This window comes from Carettochelys insculpta, chromosome 11 (genome assembly GCF_033958435.1).
Source record: "Carettochelys insculpta isolate YL-2023 chromosome 11, ASM3395843v1, whole genome shotgun sequence".
NCBI lineage: Eukaryota > Metazoa > Chordata > Testudines > Carettochelyidae > Carettochelys > Carettochelys insculpta.
This window is the reverse complement of record NC_134147.1, coordinates 42,666,224-42,689,453: the sequence shown is the minus strand read 5'-3', so window position 1 is coordinate 42,689,453 and position 23,230 is coordinate 42,666,224.

Genomic DNA, 23,230 nt, shown 5'->3' with positions numbered 1-23,230 from the left:
CCCACAGACTTTAATAGCTCAGAATCAGCGCCTGGCTAGGGGAGGGGGAGTTCTCAATCATCAGACATTACTGATCCCTATGAAGAACAACAGAGACGAAAGAAAGGAAAGATCATCGGGCAGCAGCATTAATGTCAATGGTTTATACGCCTGCGCGCAGCACCCAGATGCTTAGCTGTTCACTGGCACACAAGTCAGAATCCACAATGGCAGCCAGTTTATAACAAGCTGGGTTCTGACCTCTTTACTCACACTGAACAATGCCATGTTCTACGTGACACCAGTCTGAAGTCAATGGAATGAAGCTAATCCAGCCCGTTAGGTGCCTGAACCAATGCCTCTCCCAAAGGATGCCCAGTTCTATCCCACCGGTCCACAGAAAGAATTATCTGACTAGGCATGAGGAGAAAACATTTTCAAGTACGACAGCAAGTCAAAGACTTTCTATTCAACTCCCTACACTGTAGGTTTTTTTGCTAGAAATGATCATAAAAGAAGTGTCACGTCCTCAAGCCAAACAATGCAATTCCTGCAGGAAGCCATTAATTAGCATCTGGTAACAATGCCACTCACAATATTGTGGTTCAATGGCACAAAGCAGTTAACGTATTACTTCAACCAGCCCCATAGCCACAACAACAGCAGCAAGCTTCCCTTGCACTGACTGCCAGCTTTAAACACATGTGCACTATCTTTTTCATGAAAGGCTAACAAGTGACTTTGGCCCGATTTCTCTCTCGTTTTAAAACCACATCAGAAGACAAAGCCCCAACCAAATGGAGAGTAACCTTTTTACCCACAGAAGAAGGTGCAAGATGGCTCTGTCCTAGAGGGATTTTGAAGTCTCCATTGCAGTTGCAATAAGTAAATGAAGCGAAGTGTGGGCCACTGAGTCAAAGAGAGGTGGAGTGCAGGCGTACTACAGCAAGCCATTTTAAACCATCACCAGAGACCTGTAGCTGAGCTCTCCAGCGGCCTGCTTCTAGCTAAAAGGCTTCTACTTGAGTGCTTCAGATCTTGTAAGTTTGTTTAAGATGCATAATTCATGAAGGGTACATAACACCACCCTTGAATAACTTTTCACTCACCACCTGCTTGATAAGAAGAGAAATGACAGACTAGTGTGACTTCGGGCGCCTGATCTTCTCACGCTATACACCTTGGGGAAAGACACTGGGCTCTGATCACTTTACTGTCTTAACCCCTTGATTATTATTACTGCCCGTGAAATCTAATGGTGTAGATTAATTCCCAGGCTAGGGAAATTTCATTCATTACCATAGCCATTCAAATAACAGCAAGACAAATGGGTGCAGAGTAAGGCCTAGTTACATTTTAGTCTGCGAAAAATGCAAGCAAAGAAAACCATTTTCTCAAGCTCTATAAACATTTATGGCACACAGAAGGCCAGATTCTGGTAACCCCGCATCAGCTGAGTAGTATCTTACTTCTCAAATAGCCCACTCAAAACAACTTAATCCCACTGAAATCAATTTGGCAGTCTAATTTGAGGGAGGAACAAGATGGTCTTCAAGTAGCAAATTACAAAGCCAAAATCAGAACTGGGTTAAATGGACATAGATCCATTGTGGACAATGGCGCTACATCCATTTACACCAGCTGAGAATCCGGCCCACAATAGTGTGCAAACTTCAGAGTAGTTGGATGTTCACCGGCATTCATGAATGCAACATCTTTAAACTTTATTGCACTCGTATATTTGCCCTACTTTAGTTCCTATTTAAAAAGCCCAACTGTGGACTGATAGGCAATTTAGGAGTGATTTATGGCCTTTGTCTGGGGTGAGTGATTGTAGGGAAGTTGCTGCTAGACTAGGAGTAAAGATTTTTTTAACCTTATTTTATTTTGGGGAGATCATTGTTAAGAGTTGAACTGTCACAAATCTCTCTTCCTTCTGAAAATGTGATTGCTTTAGTTGTGGGGGTGCTATGAAAAAATAGGGCAAGCCAAGATATAAAAAGGACAACGAAAGGGCAAGCCAAGCCACAGTGAGAACAATGCAAACAATAGATCAAGTATAGAATAGAGCATATGGCTGAAGGAAGATGGCTTCCTTAATTATTTATATCTTAGTTAAGTCAACCCAGTGGTAACTCTTCTTCCCATCCCCTGATGTCCAGGCTATTCTCTCTGGCGTACCATTTATTTTGCCTCCTTTAGCACTTAAATGTGCTTCCTCTTGACATAGTTGTAGTGACATTTAGCTTAAGTACTATCCCCATTTATTTCCCATTAAAGGGTTCAAAAATACCCAAGCTGCAACATGGGACAATGTAATTACTGAAAGCAGAGTCCCCTAGATTCTGCTAGCGATGGAGTCATTTTCATCTCTTCTCCATTGCACTAAAAATTGTCGGCTTCACCTAAAGCTGTACAACTTAAGTTGTAATCTGCATGCTACAGAGCAGTGAATCATGCAGGACTCTGTGGCATTCTCCTTTAGCTCACTGTGAAGACCAATTTGAGAGCGAGTACAAGTTTCTCATGTGGAGATTCAAAGATCTTTCATTTCTGGTCGGTTACAAAACATTCCACAACAAAACACAGATTTCTTGTCAGTGTACCCGAATGTCTGACATGTACCTATTTGCTTCTGTGTAAACATGGCAAATGAAGTGTAAAAACTATAATTAGGAAGCCCCAAAAAGAATCTGAAGAACAGCTAGCCTCAAAGTAACAGCAAACTTTTTTGGAAGTACATCAGAGGACAGAAGCCTGTTACACAATCAGTGAAGCCACTGAATGATCAAGATGGTAAAGAAGCACACAAGGATGATAAGGTCATTGTGAAGAAATTAAATGAGTTCTTTGCATTGGTCTGCATGGCTGAGGACATGAGGGAGATTCCCAAATCCAAGCCATTCTTTTTGGATGACAAATCTGAGGAACTATCCCAGACTGAGGTGTCTCTAGAGTTCATTTTCTAACAAATTGATTAAGTAGACAACAAGAAGTCCTGTGGCACCTTATAGACTAACAGATAGTTTGGAGCATAAGCTTTCATGGGCAAAGACCTGCTTCATCAGATGCAACAGTAATAAGCCACCAAGACCAGAAGGTATCCACCCAAAAGTTCTCAAGGGACCTCAATGTGAAATTGCAGAATTATGATGGTACATAAGCCTATCCTTTAAATTAGCTTCTGTACCAAATGACCAGAGGGTAGCTAATGTGACACCAATTTTTAAAAAGGGCTCCAGAAGTGATCCTGGCATTTACAGGATGCTAAGTCTAACTTCAGTACTGGGCAAACTAGTTGAAACTATAATAAAGATCAGAACTGGCAAACACATACAAGAGAATAATTTGTTAGGGAAAAGTTTTTGTGAGGGGAAATCATGTTTGTTCTTGGGCACTTGGCATTGGCCACTGTAAAAAGACAGGACAGCAGGATAGATGGACCTTTGACCTTACTCAGTATGGTCATTCTTATGAAATAATTTCTAAATCACACAGAAGAAGACCACTGAGTTAAAAATAGTGATTTAAGATACTGAAGAATGAGCCTTAACATCTTATTTATTACTTTGGAAACTAATATGCTTTCTGTCTTTCTATTTGAGCAAGTCCTTCATACTGCCTTACTGAGACAGATTTTCTCTGAGCAATGTTCCACTTGCTCCATTCAGGGCAGAATCCGAAGAATTTGAAGGGAAAGAAGTGTCCAGTTCCCAAGTTGATGGCAGAGTTCTATCCAGCCTAAAAATAATTTCTCATTTACAGTAATATTTGAAGGATGTAAGAACATAAGAACAGCCACACTGAGTAAGATCAAAGGTCCATCTAGCCCAGCATCCTGTTTTCCGACAGTGGCCAATGCCAGATGCCCTGGACAGAATGAATTTGCACAAACTAGCCCTAAATTAGAGGCTAGAAGGTTGGTCACCTGAGACAGAGGAGTCCAGTTCTGGGAGAACCTTTTAAGAGGAGCAGTGGAGCCAAACAATGTAACTAGATTTAGGACAGATCATGGTAAGTTTATAAGAAGGGTTATATGACTGGATAGGCTGTAATAACAGGGAGCTAGACCCAATGACCGAAAGGACTCTTTTGGTCAACATCCCTAAACTAAATCTGCACAGCCAGCAGATATGTTCATGAGTCATTGGGCAAGTGAAATACTGATGTTTCTATGACTATGAGTTTCCAGGTGTCTTCCTTCTGGCTTGGGCAATATGGAGATAGTGTGGGACGTTTTCTTCCCGCACAGCTGTGCCAGTTTAATGGGGTCTAGTAATTCCCATTACATCCTTTGCTTCTCCTTGGCAAAAGGGAACAAAGTATTAGACTCATGATGCTCAATATCTTTTTACAGACATCCTGTGCAGAGCCCACATCAGACGTTGGTTAGCTTGCTCCAATATCACATCCTCCTACTTTGCCTATTCTCCCTACAGCCATCACCAATGACCTAATTTCATTGTCTGCTAATGAGACCATCTGAGAATCAAAACGGCTGTCACTTTATGGTGGCTGGGAAGTGGGTGGATCCCATTGGTGGCTATTGAATTATATATATTGAAACTGTCTTTTAAAAGTTTTCAAAGTATTATAAAATCAATACGGTTTTGACAATTATTTATTAATGGTGCAATTTAAGGAATTGTCATATATCAGAAATCAGGGTGGAGACCTGAGAAATAATGGTGTTAATGACAACTCTGATATTTGGACAGACCGTATTAAACATATGCAGCACACCAAGCATTGGGATTTCCCAGAATCCTCAGGAAATTGGAACAGTGCCAGGTGTCCAACCAGTTCTGAAGCAGTAGTCACTGCAGGAGCTTAGGTGTGAGTACAAGAGAAAAGACAAGGTTTTAAGGGACCTTTTTTGCAACTGCTATCATGGCTACTGGTCAAGAAAACTAGCCCCACTTAACTGGCCAGATAACCACATGTGGTTCATGGCTAGAGTGTTGGACATCATGAGGCTAGAGCTACTGCAGCCTCTGCTGATCAGCATCAAATAGTTCAGCTACGAGCCCAGACCCATACTGCTAACAGAGGTGCCCAGGACTGCTGAATACTTTGATTCTTGGGGTGCATGAGCTGCATATGGCTGGGGTAGGTGGGATGGGAAACCTAAGGTCTCACCTCAGGCTGCTAACTCCCCATACCATCCTCTTTTTCCTCCAGACACATCTATTTGTCCTCCTCACAGCCGTTCCTGTCTTGTTCTGACCGCACACAGTCTGGCATGCACATGTCTGCTGCCTTCCCGTGGTGCTACCCACCCAGATGGACCGGCTGGGATGGGGGCAGGTGTAACCAGTGACCTGACTCATCCATTTTAATGTGTTAATTTCAAAAGGGGGAATTATGCAAAAATGAGGAGGTTAGTTCAACGGAAATTAAAAGCCAGAGTGACTAGAAGAAAAACCTTTCAAGCTGCATGGAAGCTTCTCAAAGACACTATAATAAAGGCCCAACTTAAATGTATACTCCAAATTAAAAAACATACTAAGAGACCAAAAACACCCATGTAAAACAAGCAGTGAGGGATAAAAAGGCATCTTTCAAAAGGTGGAAGGCAAATCCTAGTGAGGTAAATAGAAAGGATCATCAACACTACCAAATTAAGTGTAAAACTGTAATAAGGAAAGCCAAAAAAGACTGAGGAACGGCTAGCCAGACGCTCAAAAAGTAATAACAAAATGTTGTTTCAATACATTAGAAGCAGGAAACCGGCTAAAAAACAGTGGGTCCCCTAGACAATACGAATACAAAAGGAGCAATCAAGGACAATAAAGCCACTGTGGAGAGACTAAATGATTTCTTTGTTTCAGTCTTCGTGGCTGAGGATGTTGGAGAGATTTCCAAAACTGCACCGTTTTTTGTGGGAAATGAAACTGAGGATCTGTCCCGGATTGAAGTGTCATTAGAGGAGATTTTGCAACAAATAGATAAACTAAATATTATCAAGTCACGGGGACCGCATGGCATTCATACAAAGGTTCTGAAAGAACTCAAATGGGAAATTGCAGAATTATTAACACTAGTTTGTAACCTGTCCTTTGGATCAGCTTCTGTACCTAATGACTGGAAGATAGCTAATGTGACACCAATACTCGAAGGCTCTAGAGGTGACCCTGGCAATTATAGACTAGTAACATTGACGTCCATTCCCAGAAAATTAGTTGAAACAATAGTAAAGAATAAAATTGACAGGCACACAGAAGAACATAATTTGATGGGCAAACATCAACATGGTTTCTGCAGAGGGAAATCACGTCTCACTAATCTGTTAGAGTTCTTTGAAGGGGTTAACAAACATGCAGACAGGGGAGATCCAGTGGATATAGTATATTTAGATTTCCAGAAAGCCTTTGACAAGGTACCTCAAAGGCTCTTATGTAAATTAAGTTGTCGTGGGATAAGAGGGAAGGCCCTTTCATGGACTGAGAACTGGTTAAAAGACGGGAAACACAGGGTAGGCATAAATGGTAAATTTTCCAAATGGAGAGGGGTAACTAGTGGTGTGCCCCAAAGGTCAGTCCTAGGACCAGTCCTGTTCAATTTATTCACAAATGATCTGGAGAAGGGGGTGAGCAGTGAGGTGACAAAGTTTGCAGATGACACTAAACTGTTCAAGATAGTCAAGACAAAGGCAGACTGTGAAGAACTTCAAAAAGATCTCATCAAACTGAGTGACTGGGCAGCAAAATGGCAAACGAAATGTAATGTGGATAAGCGAAAGGTAATGCACATTGGAAAAAATAACCCCAACTACACTTACAATATGATGGGGGCTAATTTAGCTCTAACTAATCAGGAAAGAGATCTTGGAGTTATCGTGGATAGCTCCTTGAAAACATCCACGCAGTGTGCAGAGGCCGTCAAAAAGGCAAACAGGATGTTAGGCATTATTAAAAAAGGGAGAGAAAATAAGGGGTATCTTACTGCCCCTATATAAATCTATGGTACGCCCACATCTTGAATACTGTGTACAGATGTGGTCTCCTCACCTGAAAAAAAAGATATCCTGGCACCAGAAAAGGTTCAGAAAAGGGCAACTAAAATGATTAGGGGCTTGGAACAGGTCCTGTATGAGAGGCTAAAAAGATTGGGACTTTTCAGTTTAGAAAAGAGGGGACTGAGGGGGGACATAATAAAGGTATATAAAATTATGACAGGTGTGGAGAAGGTGAATAAAGAGAAGTTATTTACTTGTGCCCACAGTACAAGAACTAGATGACACCAAATGAAATTAATGGGTAGCAGGTTTAAAACTAATAAAAAGTTCTTCTTCACTCAGCACATAGTTAACCTGTGGAACTCCTTGCCAGAGGAGACTGTGAAGGCTAGGACTATAACGGAATTTAAGAAAGAGCTAGATAAATTCATGGAGCTTAGGTCCATAAAAGGCTATTAGCCAAGGGTAGGAATGGTGTCCCTGGCCTCTGATAGTGAGACGCTGGAGATGGATAGCAGGAGACAAATCGCTTAATCTTTGTTTTCGGTCCACCTCCTCTGGGGCACCTGGCACTGGCCACTGTCGGCAGACAGGCTACTTTTGTCTGACTCAGTATGGCCATTCTTATGTTATTATACTGGAAACACATTGCTTTATGGGGATCCAGTCAATGGTACTATTGTACCACCAGTCCAGCAGAGGATACGGTAGGGGTCTCTCTCCCACCCCCCATCAGAGCAAGAATGACCAAATGGTTTGGGCAGTAACTGGGCATGTTAATAAAGAATGGTTAGTTCCCTGTTCTGCCACAGATTTTCTGTGTGACCAGGGACAGGTCAAAGGCATTCAGGCATCTAACTCAAATACTACAATTATGGGGCCATATCAGCACCTTAGATATCTAAAGGCAGTGTCCACAGGAGTGCCATTTTCCCCTCTCTACACAAAGCACTCAAGTCTCAGTCATCCCACCTCTGGAAGAGACACCATCACATCTGAAGATAGGGAGAACTGGTCCTCAAAGAGGGGAAGACAAGTCAACCCCAAGAAGAGTGGAGGTGGGATTCCCAGCAGACTGATTGTGTGTATGTGCGTGTATGATGGAGACCACAGCAATGTCCCTCAGATATATGGGGATCTAGTTTGGGGCACACAGAAGGGCCTGGCCTTCTTTAAACCAACCCTGACACCAACACATTCATTTACTTCCACTTAATGGCGGGTGGGTGTAAATGTCTCATTTCCCCAGGAACCAGAAAAATACACTCATCAGCATGCTTGTGGTGAACTGCACCCATGCAATTCCTTCTGCAGGACAGTATATGAAGAGCAAAGGAAAGCACTAGGTACACCAGTCTCTTAGGACTGTGTATTCTAAGAGAAACAGATACCGTGGGAAAGTGCTTATGGTTAGAGCTGGCTTCTGGCACCAAAACCAGTATCAGCATCAAGGAACACACTGAAGACTGGCCGTCCAAGAGACATCCGTGTGAACGTCTAACCAAAAACCATGGACAGGGCTATCAAAATGTAAAGACGTTGGGAAGAATCATCATGTTCAGGCAGCCTTCTCCCGCAACGTCACCCATTCTTGAGTGATGGCCTGGAAACAAATACCTGCAGCTGTTCAGCTACCACAGAGAGGAGCTCACAGCCAGCAGTCCTGGGCAAAGTGAATCTCCTCTTCAGCAGTGTTACATGCGCAGTGCAGCTGGTGTTCTGTACAGAGCCCCAGCAGTGCAGTAAGCCTTAAGACTCTCTTGGTAGGAGCCCAGAGGCAAGAGCCTCAGAAGACCTGTCATTCGTTTCTCGATCGCCCTCTGACGAGAACGTTGGGAAAAATTCCGTCTGCTTCACAGTAATGGCCTGGCACCCAAGGTCTCTGGGACCTGCACAAGAGTGATGCAGTTTGTATAGGAACACGTGCATAAAGCAAAGGGCACGAAGTGTTATAGGAAAGATACATGTGACACCCAACCTCTGTTGTACTCACAAGTGGGGAAAGAGCAAATAAATGATGGTCTCAGTCCATCTCTTTCCTTTCAAGTCTGCTGTATTGTATTCTGCAGTTTTTCCCCCCAGAGATAGCGAAAGATTTGTGATATATAAATCCAGCCGACTACGTCATGTCTCCTCAGGGCTGGTTAAGGAAATACAGTACCAGAGGAGTATCATGTATGAAGAAATATGTGTTTCTTCCTTTGCGCTGTTAGGCCTGTCAGGATGCAAGTGATTTGGTAGCCTGTATTCAAATCCTCTGCGTACCTCTGGGCAAGGAGTGAAAGAGGAGACAGGTTTAATACGTTGTGGACTATCAGGTATGATATCTGGCTGGCATTAGTCTGGTATCAAACATTGCTCTGTGAAAGCTGAATGGACTAGCAGACAGAGCCCTGGAGACAAAAGACCTGGATAAGGCACTTTGCTTTTTACATTTTCCCTCTCACCCTTTGCTTGCCTTACTTATGGAGAGCAGACGCCCTTCGGAGGCGGGACTGTCTCTTCCCATTGGTATGTGCAGTACTTAGAACACAGTGGTCCTTCTCTGTGGCCTTTAGGTTTTACTATAATAGACATAAATAAATAAGGCAGAAAAAGAGTTACATGAATAATGTGGCTTTGTTTGAGATGATTTTTGCTGCAAGATCACATTGTTGTAACAGGCCAGCTCCCAGGCTTTGTTGGTGCTGGGCGAGGGTCCCTCTGGTGAGTACCCTGTGCATCATGCACCCCAGGGCATGGGACGTGAGTTCAGATGGGACTTGCTGCAAGAGTTACCTGGCTGGCTCAGGTGGGACCTCGCACGGGGGGTCCCCGCACATAGAACCATGTGCAAGGTACTGTGCACCACCTGGAACCAAGAGGCAGCCCCTGGGCACAGGTGCCAGCCTGCTGCCAGCTTTATGAGGGGCCAGATGAGCCCCAGGCCCCATGGGGGGTGGCATCCTGCCAGCACCTACAATGGCTGGAAGTGGGCTAGCCACAAGGGAGATGGCCTGACCCCAGACACACCAAGGACTGCATCTCCCAGCAGATGGGCATGCCTGAAGGTGCAGGGCAGCACCCGCTCCCCGCAGACAGGGCTGTGAGCTGCAGCTGTTGGGGAGGCAGGAAGGACCAGCTGCTCCTGGCTCACATGACACCCATGAGGTGATCCCTCTGTAGTCAGACACCCCCCTTGGCCGCTAGCCCATTCCCTCGTGGGGAGGCAGCAGTCAGCACAGTCCTGGAGACACCGTGGGGTCCCCATGTGGCAGGGCTCATTGTGCAGGACACACATGGCTTTGCTCCTGGGACATTCCCATCCCTTGGCCCAGGAGTGTTAGTAGCTTCTCATGGTGGGGGCAGGGCCTTAGGGTCTCACTGTCCCCCTTTCTTGCCTCCCTTACAGCTGCACCTGCACTGTCTGAGGGCTGGGCCAGCTCCACCTCACTGCCAGGGAAGGCCCTCAGCCAGAGGGGGTGTTGCTGCATCCAGGACGACCTCCAGAGGGACGACAATGCTGCTCTCTGGAGGATGACTGATCTCATGGAGTGGCAGCTGTGGGATGACAGGGAGTGGTGGTCACAGGCCTGGGGCCAACTAATGTCCTGCTTTGACACCACTGGCATCAGTCAGGACATGATGGCCGAGTCCCCCACAGCCCCCCTTCCTGATGTTGCCCTGGGGCGGGACACTCCCTACTCCCCATGTAGGAACTGCAGCCCAAGAGTTCCTCACCTCCATGAGGAGGGGCCCGACAGCGGAGGATGGCTGTGAGGAGGTGCAGCACACACTGAAACACCTCTATGTAGGGCCAGCACAAGCCTGGGGGCTGCTCTGGCACCATGGCTTACTGGAAAGAGCTGTGTCTCCCAGGAATCATAGAAGCCCTGCTCTAGCAGCTGTGCTGTCCCTCATGGATGTAGGCGTGCTTCAGCATGGGCAGGGAATGGGCATTTGGGGGGGAAGTCCCTTTAAGGGCATGTCTTGCCCAGGCTCCTGGAGGGTGTTGCCAGCCATGCGACCCTGTCTGACGGTTTCCAGGTGGCTGGGCAGTCTGGCCTGTCTGTCAACAGACTGGATTGCTCTCTGGCCGCAGCCAGTCTGATATCTTCTGACAGAAACGTCCATTGACAGATCGCTCTAACCTAGACCTAGCCTCAGTGTTCTGTGCTGTTATTTAGTTGTAAGGTACCCCTAATTGTCTTCTGAGAGCCGGGTAAGCAGTGGAAGTGTTGGTGATGTTGCTGGATAATAGAACCTCCTGTGATTCGGCAAATTCTCTCGTTTGTCAGGTCCCAAGGGTGCCAGAAGCAAGAGGTGATACCTGTAATTGTAAACCCTTTACGTAACTTCTCACTGAGCACCATACAGACGGGCATAGCAGCACAGTCTTCTTCCTGCAACCCAATAACAATGCAACGAGCACTTCTGCTGTCAAGACTCACCACACCACAATTCTCCCTGACCCCACCCAGCACAGTTTGTTTCTCACTGGAAAATTCATTCTATTCTTACCACTATCATTCGATGCTAAGCTCAGTTTGCTCAGCTAATACTCAATAAATAGAAAAGAGGGCGAGATTTTCCCATGCCTGCTAGCTTTTGACACGTATCCTCTATCACAATGAACTGAAGGTGGGTGTTTAAATCCCTTAGACTGGTAGGAAAATCTCACCCTCAGCATTTCCTCATTTTAAAAGTTAGACCAGTGGCGTCCAATACCAATTCAAGGATCACCACGCTTGTGGTTGTCGTCCTTCCATATTCACTACAGTATCCCCTCCAAATAATGCCCTCCCTGGGCCCCAGAGCCAGGCACCCCTAGCCCTCCTACTCACTGAATGCCATCTCCTTCCCCCAGAGCCAGGCACACCCAGAGCCAGGTGTCCCCCCACACCCCACCATGCACAGTGACTCAGAGCCACCACTGCAGGGGCTTCAATGGGGCCACACTGGAGCTGTGAGGGGCCCTGAGCCATACGGCACTGGTGCCTGAGCTGCATAGAATTATAGGGCTGAAAGGGACCTCAGGAGGTCATCAAGTCCAGTCCCCAGCTTCCAGCAGGATCAACCACCACTAAGTCATCCTAGCCAGGACCTTGTCAAGCTGGGACTTAAAAACCTCGAGGGATGGAGAAGCCCCCACCTCTCTAGGCAAGGGGCTGCGGTGGGGCCTGAGCTGCAGCAGCTACAGCTGTTGCTGCCACTCACTGAGGCCCGTGCGCAGAGCAGGCAGAGGGCACACCAAGTGTGGCTCTGAGGAGGGAGCCACATTTAAAGGCTCCAAGAGCCTCATGTGGCTTCAGAGCCAGATTCACCACCCCACAGTGTCCCATTTGCTGCATGTGGTGAATGGCCAATGTCTTGGACACCAGGGAGTTAGCCAATGTAGAAGACATCTGAAGACTCTTTGCATTCGCTATACAGTGCGGTAAAAACTAAGGGGCACCATGCAACACTCCCCACTCAAGCCAACAGCCCTTACTCACTTACTAAGACTGGCTAACCACCATGCCACAGCTTGGGCTGCCGTCTTCATCTGCAGAGTGGCTGTGCATTCTGACCTGCATTTTGACTCGCCTTGTTCATTTGCTTTTTCTGGGGCAAGAGGCTACAAAAGGGTAAAAGTTTCAAAGGTCTCTCAGTGACTTAAGAGCCCTAAGTTCCTCTACACCAATGCCAGCTTCTGACCCTGCAAAGATATGGTTGCCATGGCTCTGCCCGGACCTTTACCCATGGCCTCCTTCCTTCACAGATTCCTCTTCTAACTTATGCCCGTGGCAAGACAGAACCCCATCTGCCACAGGAAAACATCAAGTGCAAAGGGGGTGTCTTTTCCTTCCTCCTGAAAGCTTCCCTCCCCCAGGCCCATATGTCCGCCTACCTAGGGCACGAATGCAGAATCAGGCCCGCTGTTAGCCACAAGATGGAGGACAGATGTGGTGGGCATTGCACGGTGAACCATAGTTCTGCTAGACTGTTGTGTCTGTCAGCATTACAGGTTACGGCCTCAAGAATGGGGACTGCCACTACCACAGAAAAAATATAGCTCCAGCTCAGACTATGCCTACATCAATTCAGTGCTCTCTCTGAATGGAGAGGTAAGGGAGACCTCAGACCTCTGGGAAAACTGGCCTTTTACAGACAAACAAACAGTTATTTGCTCTCTCTATTTTTCACTCTGATCCCTGCCTGACAATTTCACCACCTTGATGAAAAATTGGGCTTGATGAAAAAAGGAAATGAGTTCTTTCTGATTTCTGCATAAATTTTTTAAGCATTCCTGTCACTGTCTATTAGAGTTGCGAAGCACTTTACCAACGTTGCTGAGTACCTTGCCCCTTGTGTGCAACTGGGCAGTCATATTAGTCTGTGACGTTTGAGACGCTGAATAAATCTCATTTCGAACAATTTCAGATTAGCCATTACATTTATATTGCTGTCAGAATCACAACCAAACAGAACAGTACCCATAATTCTGTGAGGAAATGAGGCTAACAGGCTCTCAGGAAATACAACATTATTAACAAAGCCTGGATAGGCAGCATTATGAATATTCATCCGCAGGTGCTAGCAGCACCCTCAGGAAATAAGTGCCACTCTGTTAAAAATCGGGAGCCAACCTTCTTGGGCATGACTCATCAGTTCTCGGGTCTGCCAGGATCCTGGCACTCAGGAGGTTAAAATGAACAACTGCAGTAAAACCCTCCTACCCTGGACTCCTGTTTGGCCTGAAAAAAAAATCTGCCTGAGGACTTATTATATATGCAACTCGCCTTATATAGTGTACAAGTTTGTGAGGATCTTTTGGCTTCTTTGGGATGCAAAGAACTGAATAAATATAAGACATTATTTATAAGACCAGCATTCTATTCTTTTAGATTTAGAGTACATATATCTATTACCCATACATATAGATCTCTCTCTGTCTCTGGTTATACAACTGAATATATCCCATGAACAACTGCAGTGAAACCTTCCTATCCTGGACTCCTGTTTGCCATGACAAATAAAATCACTCGATATCATGGAGGGCACCAGCCCCACAGTAAGCATAGCAGATGCAGGTAGTTTCCCAAAAATAAATATATAAGGCTTCAGACTTGCATTTAAAGGACTCAACTTTGCTTTTTAAAGAAGTGGATTTTGAATATTACGATATTGTATTCACCTTAGAGAACAGAACAGATGGTGAAGCCTCAGAGTATGTTCTCAGCCTGCTGCACAGGGACTTCCAAGATGGCACATTAACTGCATGGGAAATTCCCATACGCATGTCAATTCCTCCAATTCAGAGATTATCCTTTCATGGAAAGTGCTACATCTTTCCAAATAGCTAGTGCTAACTTTTCAGAAAATGAATTGCTAATAGTCAGTACAGGTAAAGTGGGAATTAATACATAATCTAAACGTAAAAGAGTACCTTGGGGGTCTTATAAATGCATTTATTCAGTTTCTTTCATCTCAAAGAAGCCAAAAGATCTTAAAAACTTACATGCCATGTACAACTTGTTGCATGGATAACAATGAGCCTTCAGATTTTTTTTCCAGCCTAGACAAAGTATCGTTCTTTCTGGTAGAATGGAGTTTACTAGCCATGCTTACATCGCCCTAAAGATTTGGGAGAGATGTTTTTAACAGTACCTAACTAGTCAATAGTGTCTGGAAAATGTCACTATAGCCTCATTCAGGAAAGCATTTAAGAGCCTGACTTCATAGGGAGTTAACCACTTGCTTAACACTGTCCTAAGTAGGGAGGAGTGTCTTATGGTGAAGGCACCAGATGAGGATTCAGGAGACCTCATTCATAAATGAGTTCTGGCAAAGGTTTCCTGCGTGACTTTGGGCAAGACACTTAGGGTTGGGTTTTGAAAGGTATTTAAGTTGAAGAATGGAATTGAAGAATTTATAAAGGTATTTAAGCTGAAGATGGGCTCCTACCAGGATTCCCCCAGGCACCTGGGCAGGTGACTTAATGGGAGTGCACCCCAATGGGATACAAAGGATGCTTATCGTCATCTTTAAGCACCTAAAAACCTTTCAAGATCTGGTCTGTCTCTCTGTGCTTCAGCTCACTATCTGCAAAAAGAGGATCATAATATTTCCCTCTCTCACACTGAGTGGTTGTGAATATCAATTCCCTAATGTACATGAGAATTTCAGGTGCTGGACTGAGGGTCACCTTGTAGATAGGCAAGATAATCTGCCCCACAATCCCGGGAGACCCAGCAGGTATGTTGAGTACATAGTAGTTAGGTTCATGAATTGGCCAAAGGTGTGACTGTGCTTTCCCTTGCTATTATCTGTAGCTATAAAAAAGCATTAGTTTGAAAACAGTTATGTGATCCATGTCACAAACCCAAGAAATTAGCTGCTGCACAACAAAGTGCTTTTTCTCTGCAGAAAGTACAAGTAAAGTGCCACTCGGGAGAGACAGTTAGCTTTGAAACACTTGTTTGGAGTGCAACATTTTCATCTTAGTGCATCTTTACCTGTTTCAACAAAGTGATGCATTTCCTCATCCTAAACCCTTTTGTTGCAAACAGAATTTAGTTACACTCTGCTGTGCTGCCAACATTTTATGACTTCAGGAAGAATGAAATTGTTTTTAGGATTCACCCAAGACACATTCTTGAAAATCTGTCCTGTGTGAGTTCTACTCCATGAAACTAACTATATGGTTTGAGTTTTGTGCTGACTTCTTGTAATGAGGTTCAGTACTGAGGTGGTCCTCAGCTCTCGTGAGTGCCCCCTCTGGATAAATGCATGTGTCCATGCTCATGCAGTTTCATAGCCTATTGGAAAACTAAGCCTTCTAGGTGAGTCACGCAGGTACACACCACCACTCCCCTTCCAAAGTATCCATTTAACAGCAATCCATCATGGTGCCCCCACTCATGTCCCACCATGTTTTGGTATCAGTGCACTAGATATACTATAATGCATCAATACAATGTGAGTTGGTAGATACTGACACAGACACACTCCCTCTCAGGAATGTCCTCTTTTTGGAAAGCTCACATATGATAAGCCTACTTTTTTCTTACGTTAGAAGTGTGGTTGAAATGTTCTCATTTTCACTTTGATCCAGCAAAACATTATGCACCGGCTTAACTCTAAGCAGCTGACTAGTGTCATGGGACCATTTGACAAAGGGATAGTCCTTCCGACATCAGCGGCATTGAATTAAATTTAACCAAATGTATAGGGTATATATAGGAAAGCCTGTTTGAAAATAAGACTCAGGTCATGTCTGCACTGCTCTGCTACCTAAGTGCTTCACTGTATCTGCCCCTCCCGCCACCCACATACAGATGGCACAAGTGCAAATGTTAAAGGTCCTGAGTTTGCAGGACCGTTCAATTTGCACTCACAGAATTCACCCAGGGAAGTTCCCAGGCAGAGTAATCTGAACGGCAGAGAAGTTTAGACATGGTCTTTGGCTCCTCAGTCAGTTAGGCATCGTTACACTGAGCCCAGCGGTGCCTAAACACCTTTGAAAATCTGGACTTAAGTGCCTTCCTGGATCAAGGCCATTGAGCTCTTTCTTCTTCTCCTCTCTGGCGAGACCGACAATAGATGGACCGAGATGGACCCACATCTACAAAAAAAAAGAGAGAACTGGTGGTTACGTCATGTACTGCCACAACAAAAGACGTGAGTGCTTTGTGGCAGCAAGAGTGAGCTACAGTCTGGCTTCTTGCGTCAGTTGTTACCTTTTGGCAAGATGAAATACAAATCGCTGCTTCCACTCAGAAGAGGAGAGGGGTGCAGCCACTGTGCTGTCATTACACAGAGCCGAACAAAGGGATGATGGCCAAGCTGCTCTCTCACAAATGGCACTCTGCCCAGGGCTCAAGTCCATTGTGGAAAATAAAATATTTGATTACATTATTTTCCAATTTGAGCCCTCTCCCTCGCTGGGCTCTGGGGTGAAATATTTTCCAAAAGTTGAGAAATATTTTTCTGCTCACCATCTGCCTTAATGGCTGGACATATTGGACATCAACACTAGGATCAAACATCTGTGGTCCAAGGACATCCTGCTGCCACCAGCACAGTATCAAGGAGATGTTGGAGTCAGAAACCTTTGCAGCCTGACTGAACAAAACTTCATGAATATGTAGAGAGAAGCTTCCACCCCTTTACTACTGACAAAAAAAACCTGCTTTGAGAATTTTGATGAGAACGAGCTGATGAGCTGATTCCCCACACCTCAACCACATCCCCAAATCTTCAGTAAATTACTGTCTTAAAAAAATAACTGAGCACATATCATATGATTATCTTATTACTATGCCTAGAAATTTAACCTACATGCCAGCTGCACGTTTCAGGTACCTAAGGTGCTACGATTGGAATATTGCCAACAACTGTACACTGTGCCACTCCCTGTACAGTTACCAGATAATGCAGTGTCCACGCTATTCATCCTTTACTCACATAGACAAGCACGTATTGTAAATTGCCCCAGTAACCAGACAGGAAGGATGGCTCAGTAACCAGGAGGTAGGCTGGGAGACCTGCCCTCAATTCTCTGCTCCACCAGTCATCCTGTGTGATTTTGGGCAGTCATTTACCCACTGTGCCTTTGTTCTCAATCTTTACAATGGGGCTGTGCTAATTCCCCACCCTGCAGTGGTGTGGTGATGATAAATGTATTGCGGTCTGTGATGAGGGAACATATAAGCGCCTCAGAAACAGACTCCACTGTAGTCAGTAAGAGACTTTATAATAAGACTTCAGTGGGGCCAGACCATCAGAAGTAAGTGGTCACCAATGTCATAGTTCATGGGGTTTAGTTAAATCTCATTAAATCCATTGGGTGTGACCACTCACACCTCATTTAAGCAGTAAGGGCGCATCTACGCTGACCAGAAGTTTCATGCACTGATGATCAATCTTCCGGGGTTTGGTTTAGCAGACCTAGTGAGGCAGCACGAAATCAAATGATCAGGGAGCTGCCATGGACCCCAGCAGCCCTTGCAGTCACGAACAATAAGGGAAGTCCGTGGGACAGTTTCCTCCCATCGACCTCCTGCTGTGGGGATGGTGCCAAAAATCGATTTAAGATACATCAGCTCCAGCTATACAATTCTTTTAGCTGAAGTTGCATATCTTAAATCATTTTTTCCTGTAGTGTAGATCTGGCCTCAGAGGCTATGTCTACATGGTAGCCTAAACTCAAAATAAGCTACACAGTCTGAGCTATGTGAGTCAACTTTGAAATAGGCTATTTCAGCATGGGGCACTGTCTAAATGGTGCCACACATTGAAATAAAGGGTTAGGGGTGTGAGGATGGTTCCAGGCAGGGGTTGGGGTGGGGGGTGCGGGAGTCAGGGTTAGGGGTGTGAGGAGGGCTCAGGGCAGGAGCTGGGGGTGTGGGAGTCAGGGTTAGGGGTGTGAGGAGGCCTCAGGGCAGGGGCTGGGTGGGGATGCAGGCATCAGGGTTAGGGGTGTGAGGAGGGGCTCAGGGCTGGGGTACTTGAGTAGGGTAAGTGCAGGGGCAGAGGCACTATTTGGGGTGGCCTGAAACCTCCCCCCAGCCCTGTTGCCTGAGAGTCACACTGGGACTCTTTTCCTGTTCCACTCATCACTGCGCAGAAGCGAGAGGGAAGCTCACAGTGTGGGTCATTCATGCCCCAGCCCCTTGGCTCCCCAGCCAGGAAGCAGAGGAATCATGTGCTTTCCTCTCGCTCCTGGACAGTGACGAAGGGGGTGCAGCAAGAGTGTCCCTCTATGAATCTCAGGCAAGGGGAATGCGTCAGCTCCCCTCCCTCCCTGCTTAGTGCCCTGTGGGAGCTCAGGGCTGGGACAGTCCTGGACTGCCATGGTATCACAATCCCAGCCAGCCCCTTTAACCCACCTGTCTGGCTGCTGCTGGCAGGACAGCCCCAGGAGCTGGTCTGGGAGCACACCGCACCTCCTCCTTCAGCCGTGTGCCCCAGCTGGCTGGCTCTTTCTTACTGGAGCCACACAGGGGGGCCCGGCAGCTAAGGGTGAGGCTTACACCAGCTGTAGATCTGGTTCAATGAGGCTACTTGCAGCACCCGTGATCCCATGTGATCAAGACCAGTAGCCTCCGGCCCAAATGTAGTAGCTAACCTTAAAATTTGTATAAAATTAGGTTGATTGCTACCAGATGAAACTGTGACAGTTGGGTAATTAATAGGTACGGCAGAAGGCTGAGTGGAGCTGCTATTAGTCAGGGAAAGCAGACGCTGTTGTGGTTGGAAGCGAGAAAAAATTGCATGCTGCTTTTATAAAATGTGTAAGTCTCCAGCTCCCTTGCCATTCCTTAAGAGCTTAATTGGACACAGCTTATGTAGACCCAAGCTCTGCTCCCATCTCAGGCTCATATTTCCGAAGGTCAGAGATTTCACGATGATCCTCTGTACAATGCTATCACTTCCAGGAGCACTTGAGGAGGGTAACTTTAATTGCCTGTGACTGTAATTGGCTTTATGAGGGTAGTCAGGCCAATGGCTGGGAAAACAGCACCCCAGAACAGCTGTCAGACATGTAACTTGGCAGGAAGTCATCAAGTATCAGGAGTGTTACTTGAAGAGAACTGGCATCCTATATGCCCCAACAGACAGGACAATCACGAGAAACCTCTCGATGCAAAGGTCCTCCAAAGTGTCTTTTTTGAAACCGATCAGCAGAAGATGCAAAGCATGTAGTACTCCACTGTCTATTGGCAGAAAGGTTTATTTGAAATAGGAAAAGCAAAACACATTGGTTATTGGATGCGTGCTTGGGAATTTAGACAATGATTAGGCAGCAATTACATTATTTGTTCAGCACCAAATTTCCTAATTGGAGGTTATTTGGGGAGGGCAAAAAACCAAAACACAGAACAGCCAAAGCTAACTGTCTTCAGTCACTCACAGCAGATTATCAAATCAGCGTTAGCTGCATACCTGGCTTTTGTTGCCCAGAGCCAGGCTATGGTCTTGATCTAAAGCCCAGTGAAATCAGTGAAAAGATACCAACTGATCTTAAATAGTAACAGAGAGGGAGATGTGCTAGTCTATATACTATCAAAACAAAAAGCAGTCAACTAGCACTTTAAAGACTAGCAAAATAATTTATTTGGTGAGCTTTCGTGGGACAGACCCACTTCTTCAGACCATAGCCAGACCAGAACAGACTCAGTATTTAAGGCCCAGAGAACCAAAAACAGTAATCAAAGAGGACAAATCAGAAAAAAATGATCAAGGTGAGCAAATCAGAGAGTGGTGGGGTGCGGGGGATGGTCAAGAATTAGATTAGCAGGTCCAATTAGATTCTTGACCTTCCCCCCCCCACCCCTCCACTCTCTGATTTGCTCACCTTGATCATTTTTTTCTGATTTGTCCTCCTTGATTACTGCTTTTGGTTCTCTGTGCCTTAAATATTGAGTCTGTTCTGGTCTGGCTGTGGTCTGAAGAAGCAGGTCTGTCCCACGAAAGCTCACCTAATAAATTATTTTGCGAGTCTTTAAAGTGCTACTTGACTGCTTTTTGTTTCAACTGATCTTAGTGAGCTATGAAACAAGCCTTAACTGCAGCAGAGTGCCATCTACTGTTATATCCATCAGCCCATGTCCTGCGCTTCCAAGGCCAGAACATAATAACTATTTTTGACAACACATGGATGAAACAAACCAATGCCAGTAGTATAATTATCATTCTACATCAACCGCCTACTGTCCTGTTATTAGGACCTGCTAATATGAAAATCAGTTCCTCAGCTTCTTTTCACTCTGTCAGCATTCACCTCATGAGAATACCTCTGCGGAGCTCTTCATCAAAATCCCTAACCACCAGTTATTTGTATTATGGATTATTTGTACTATGGAGTGCCAAGAGGCTCCAGGCAAAATCACCACCCAACAGCCACAGCAGAAACATAGTGAGAGATATTCCCTGCCCCAAAGAGAAAAGAGGTGCCATCCTCTGCACTTCACAGAAAGTGAACTGAAGCACTGAGACATTACGCAATTTGTCCAGGGGCCTCAGAAAGGCTGTACAGATTGAACTTCTCTAGTCCAGCACCCTCTGGACCTGACCGGTGCAGAACCAGAGAATTTGCCAAACCACTGGAGGTCAGTAGCATCTAGCAGCATTACCAACACTTCCCCTGCTTATTCGGCTTTGGAAGACTTACAGAAGTAAATGAGAGGTAAATAAAAGCACAGAACACTGAGACAGGACTGGTAGCTGCAAATAAACTTTACAGAACCACGGGAAACTTGCCACATCCATGGTAAGTGGGTGTCCAGCTAACTAAAATCATGCTGGACCACGCATGCTGCTGGAGCAGAAAGTGCTGGAGTAGAGAGGTTCAACCTGTAGCGGGGCTGGGAAATGAACCCAAATCTCCTAGATCTGAGTCCTGGGCTTTAACCCACAAAACCTTCCTTTCATGAGTGAAGACGTTTAAGTGCATGGCCTAGAGCAGTGTTTCTTAACACTGGGGGTGCGAGACATGGGGGTGTGAGACATGGCAGATTTTTTTAGAAGGTAAATCATGGAAAACACAGATTAAGCACAAGCATGTAAGTACAACTATGTTGTTTCATCAAACCTATGTATTTATACATTTTACATATATTTAATATCCATTTAAAAGTATATATGCCCCCATCTCCATTTTTGATTTTTAATAAGGGGTGCGAGAACACATTTTGAGAAGCAAAGGGATGCAGGCTGCAGTAAAGGTTAAGAACCACTGGCCTAAAGGAAAGATACTGATGATAGCTTCACTGCTTTCCCACTCACTGCTAAGCAGCTGAGATGCAGCAGGTATTATTTAGTGTGCTTATTATTTAGTATGATCTTGTCGTAGGATGCAATCAAAACACTCACTGAGATAAACGACAAGTCTGTGGTATATTTTGGAAGTGTCTGCCTAAGATTTTCACCATAGGAATGTTATTAATTCCAATGGGAATGATGCTACTAAAGCTGCAACATTTTGGATATTCTTCAGCTTATTAAAAAATCCACACCACAGCGCATATCGGCAATGTACTGGCTGACTTTTTTTTCTGATGTTCTCTTTCCCACTCTTTATTACACAATTTTTCTCTTCTTTTCCAGAGACTGTTTATCACACTAATGAAGAAGTGGTCGATGAAAAGAGTTATTTCTTGAAACCTAATGTACAGAGAGCTGTTTAAAATAAAATCCATTAATAAAATGCCAGGATACACTAGCACAAAGAGAAGTCTTAGAAGCTGACAGATTGCAGGGGGGATGTGGATTCATTTAAACTGTTTGCTGCATATTTCTCTTACAAAACTCAAGAAATGACATCGACCTCATCTGCTTTGAGACTCTTGATCACTGAGCATGGAAAATGAAAACCAGAACAGGCACAAGCCTGCACACACACACACACACACACACACACACACACACACACGCACACACACAGAACTACCTCTCCTGTACGCCCATGCTCACACATATAGTTGAAGAAATCAGTAAATGAAATCCAATGCACACACATCCACACTTGATTACAGAATCCAGCAAATGACAGCCTGCCCCCACATAACCCTCCCACCTTTGTGCACTCTGACACTTACAGATTTCCATTGCAGAAAGTTGGTGTGATAATACACATGATTGGAATGTTGGTGCGGAAGGGTACAGCTTGTTCAGGAAGGATAGACGGGGGAAAAGGGAGGAGGTGTTGCCTTGTATATTAAAAATGTACACACCTGGACTGAGGTGGAGATGAACATAGGAAACAGATGTGTTGAGAGCCTCTGGATTAAGCTAAAACGGTAAAAAACAAGGGTGATGTCCTGCTAGGAGTCTACTAAAGGCCCCTACCCAGATGGAAGAGGTGGATGAGGCTTTTTTTAAACAACTAACAAAATCATCCAGGGCCCAGGATTTGGTAGTAATGGGCGACTTCAACTATCCAGATATACGTTGGGAAACTAACACAGTGACACAGAGACTAGCCAATAAGTTCTTGGACTGCACTGGAGACAACTTTTTATTTCAGAAGGTTGAAAAACCTACCGGGGGGAAGCTGTCCTAGATTTGATTTTAACAAATAGGGAGGAACTGATTGAGAATCTGAAAGTGGAAGGCAGCTTGGGTGACAGTGATCATGCAATCATAGAGTTCACAATTTTAAGGAAGGGTAGAAGGGAGAACAGCAAAATAGAGACAGTGGATTTCAGGAAGGTGGATTTTGGTAAACTCAGAGAGCTGGTAGGTAGGGTCCTGTGGGAAGCAAGGCTGAGGGGAAAAACAATGGAGGAGAGTTGGCAGTTTTTCAAAGGGACATTATTAAGGGCCCAA